A 4374-nucleotide genomic window follows, 5' to 3' on the forward strand; every position below is an offset into this window, starting at 1 on the left:
CAATGTAATTTATCTAAGCAGCGGTTAACATTCAGATAAGACTTGTATAGAGAGAAATACTCTTTAAGCCTTTTACTTTTATTGCGCAATTCGTATCTAAATGGCGAATGTGCTTCGTGTGCACTTTAATTTGAGATTTTTTTTTCTTTATCTTTTATAGGTTTTCAAATGAAGATGAATAATAAATAATGAAAAAAAATTATAATAAATCAAGCAATCAGTTATCGAAAGCATGTAATGTAACAGTGACCGTGTAGTTATCGCAAAGTATAAAGGGCAGTAGAACAACAATAACAACAAAAAAAAAAATCTATTCATGCTTAGCAGGTGTGTTCATGTGACAAATGGGTGGAATCCACTTCCTATTTGAAGATAGTAAGATTGTAAACGATATCCGAACATGCGCCAGAGTTCGTTTTGCTTTTCTGTGCCTTTAATAACATCAACTTAGTAACGGTGCCTAGAGCATAACGCATTTGCTCTCTCGCCTACAGGCGTGGATTTAAATCCCATTTTGAGCATTGATGTTTGCATTGTATGACCACACTTCAGAGAAAACCGAGGCTGGCAATGTGCCAAGAAGAGTCAATTCATGCTGAGGGGAGAAAGAAATAAAGGATGTAAGAATTGGTCACCAACACGCGAAATCACGTGCTTTATATGTAAATCATCCAACTGTTGTACAAGCAAAATAGTTACCACTTTAAAAACTACAAATGTTCATCCTAGAAGACGGACTGATTACCCTATTATCGGAATGGATTCTCCTTCTGACATGCGCAGAAGTGTCGAGGGGGGGTCTCTTATCTGTGGGCGGACAGTAAACGTCTTTAGGTAGAGTTGAACTTCATTCTTCCAACTACGATCTTCTCCTTTCTTTATTTACTAATCCACATCCAGCAAGTTAACTAAAGTTTCGTAGCCAAGTAAAATATTGCTCCTCTTAAATATAGGAGGGGGGGAACTCCTTCAGTCATTTCAAAGTAAGCCGATCTTTCGCCTTTTCTGCTCAGCAAAATAATCTGCTCAGAATATTATATACAAGAAAAACTAATTATACTACAAATATTTTAAAAATAAAAAAAAACATTTTATTATGTCTCAGATTTATTTATTGATTGATATGAAGTTTCCTCCCTTTTTCTCCCCCGTCCCTACTAGGGCGAGTTGAGCCCCCTCATGGGGGGTTAAAGTATATTTATGACTGTAGATTCGTGTGTGTTCACGGGCCGGTTTGCCTGATTGCGGGATGAAAAACCCCAGATAAACTGCCGTAAAAAGCCCTACTTGCAGCCCCCAAGACCGGCTAACTTGGCTATGGCTGAGGAAGATCCTTCAGCTCCTCACGTCTCCGACGGGAATCGAACCTAGGACACTCCTTCCCCAGGCATATGGCTGCGAGGCGCACAGCCACTGTGCTACGCGGACTATGTCGCAAATAAATCACATACATACATACATTTCTAAGTTTGTTGATTTCTAATTTGACTGATACATAAAATAATATTAATAAATGCTATTGTAGTTCGTAAGGTTTCTATATTCAAAAGGTAATTTGTTTTTCATGTCTGGGATGTAGAAGTTTCGCGTGGCGTTTCCGTAGTGATTATTGTATTTATATGTGATATAATTAGTAGTCTGAGGTCTTGTTATACGGTATGTATTTCTAACTGTCCTGTAGTTGGCATCGAAATAATGTTTTAGCAAGGCTGCATAGTGACATAAATGTTTTGCTGTCAGTATTTTGTGTTCTGCCATTGCAATGTTTATAAGGTCGTGATTTTCTCTTTGTTCCCAAAAGATCAGTTTTATCGTTTTGTACTGTAGCGACATTAATCTATTTAATTTGTAGGGTGCGCAGAAAGCATACGTTGTTATAGCGTATCTTAGTTTATTTTGGCATAGTGCTTTGTATATTAGTGTTTTTAGGCGTATGGGAACTATGTCTTTTAACCTGTAGAGTTTGGAACTTATTGTTCGGAGTTTGTTGTGTAGATGGTTTATGTGGCTATTCGAGTTCATATCTGCATCGAAGTAAATTCCAAGGTATCGTATTGTTTCAACCTGAGTGATTGTAGTGGTTTTGCTGTTCTGTGTTTTTTAATAATAATAATAATAATAATTTTTTTATTGTCTCAGATAAATTACATACATAGATACAACAATAGTTTTATATGCACGTATATATATATACATAATATTTATAATACATTACAATTGTGAATAACAAATACTGGCGAGTTATTAATATTTTTAAAATTATAATAATTTTTTTCCCCTTTAAATAAATAATATTTTTGTTCACTGCTAAAATGTTTACACATACATATATACAATAGTTATCTTGAGTATAATAGTAATAATACTCAAGATAACTATTGGAAAAAAAAACAATTTATTATGTCTCAGTATAAGTTACATACAATAATAATATTTACAGTAATTACTATAAGGATTATACAGAATTTTTGACTTTAGAATATACATAATAATAATAATAATTTATTTATTATTATCATCATTTTTTTTATGTCTCAGATGAATTGCATACATAGTTGCTGTAGTAATTATATATATATATATATATATATATTTATATTTATAACGCATTACAAGTGTGTATAACAGATTCTTGCAAGTTAGTAATTTTCTTCCTCGAAGCTTAGCAGAGCTTATCTGAGGAAGATAATAGATGACAGAGGGTGGTGGTTTCATGGTTGTGTTCCTATACTGGTCACAAGCCAGGTGTTGATTTTAATGTTTGTTGGTACGTGCTTGAAAGACTTCGACTGCTATTACAGTTTAACTTTTTTTTTTTTTTTAAATTTCTATTTTTGTGCAAATAGAGTTGGATTTAGACGTGGTGTGTTTGTTTCTTTGTGTCCTTGTAGTGATAGTTTTTGAGAGGGGGGGTTTGTCATAAGTGTGTGTGTGTGTGTGTGTGTGTGTGTGTGTGTGTGTGTGTGTGTGTGTGTGTGTGTGTGTGTGTGTGTGTGTGTGTGTGGGGGGAGAGAGAAACAGGGAAATAATAATAATAATAATAATAATAATAATTTTTATATATATAATATTTATAATACATTACATGAACACAATTTGCATAACTGATACTTGCACGTACATAGTATTTTTTTAAATAATAATAATAATAATAATAATAATAATAATAATAATTGTTTACAACGTGTATTATTATAATATTAACAATGATGATGATAATAGATTTTTTTTCATTTTATACATTCTATATATACAAGAAAAATATATATAATTTCTCTATATAATATTTTTCTATTATAATCATACAGAGTATTTACATATGTACAATTAAGACATTACATTTTCTCCTCTGTACAAAATTCTACATGCAGTTTAAAGTACCTTATTTCTTTTTAAAATTTTTTAAAAAATATAAATACACGTTTTTTTTTTTCATATCAGTATCATCATTTATTATTATAGACAGTATTGACATATACATTACAGTAATTTGCAGTCTATGATTATGAGGATTAGTTAAATGAGGCTGACTAATCCCCCCCCCCCCCGTTTGGAAGCTAGGGTTAGCTTTTATGAAGAGAGCAAGAATAGCCCTCGCTATTTGTGTTGTTTGGTACTGTTTATGGATGGAAAGTGGGCGTTGGATGCTGGTGATTTGTGATGGGTACATAAGCGTTGATGCTATATTAACTGTGTTGTTATATTTTCCAGAGTTCGTTTTTTAATGTTCTGTAGTTATCTACGTGTTTTAACTTTCTTGGTAGGTTGTTGAGTTGCGTGGGTATCAGATGTGATCTCACAAAAGAACCGTATGAGTTATTGAAGGGTGTGGGGATGTAGAGAGTTGTTGTAGGTCGTGTTATACGATATGTGTCTCTGTTGTTTCGATAGGTGATGTTGAAGTAATTCCTTGTTAATGTCATGTAGTGTTTCAGGTTTTTAATGCTCAGGATTCTATGTGTCGCCATGTGCTTGTCGGATATTGGGTTGTTGCGTGTAAAGTGTCCAGATCACTGTTGACACGATTTTCCTGTGTAATGTTTCTAATTTTGTTAGGTGGCTGTTTGATGTACTTGCATAAACTGTTATTTCGTATCTGAATAGGGATTCACAAATGCCCTGATATAGGAGTTTTTTTTTTTATGTTGGATGGAATAATGTATTTTACTTGGAAGAATTTTGCTGCGATGATCCGGAGTTTGGTGTGTAGGTATTCTATATGTTTTGTCCATTTAAGGTAACAATCTATATAGAGACCAAGGTATTTTACATGTGTTACAGGTTTGATATCAGGACATTTACAGGTATTTTTGTTGTTAATGCAGTGGTCTGTGTGACACTGTATCGATAATGATGCAAGGCGTATGATTCTTG

The sequence above is a fragment of the Typopeltis vanoorti genome, chromosome 20, assembly GCF_054136105.1.
Source record: "Typopeltis vanoorti isolate ZY-2024b chromosome 20, IOZ_Tvanoo_1.0, whole genome shotgun sequence".
Lineage (NCBI taxonomy): Eukaryota > Metazoa > Arthropoda > Arachnida > Uropygi > Thelyphonidae > Typopeltis > Typopeltis vanoorti.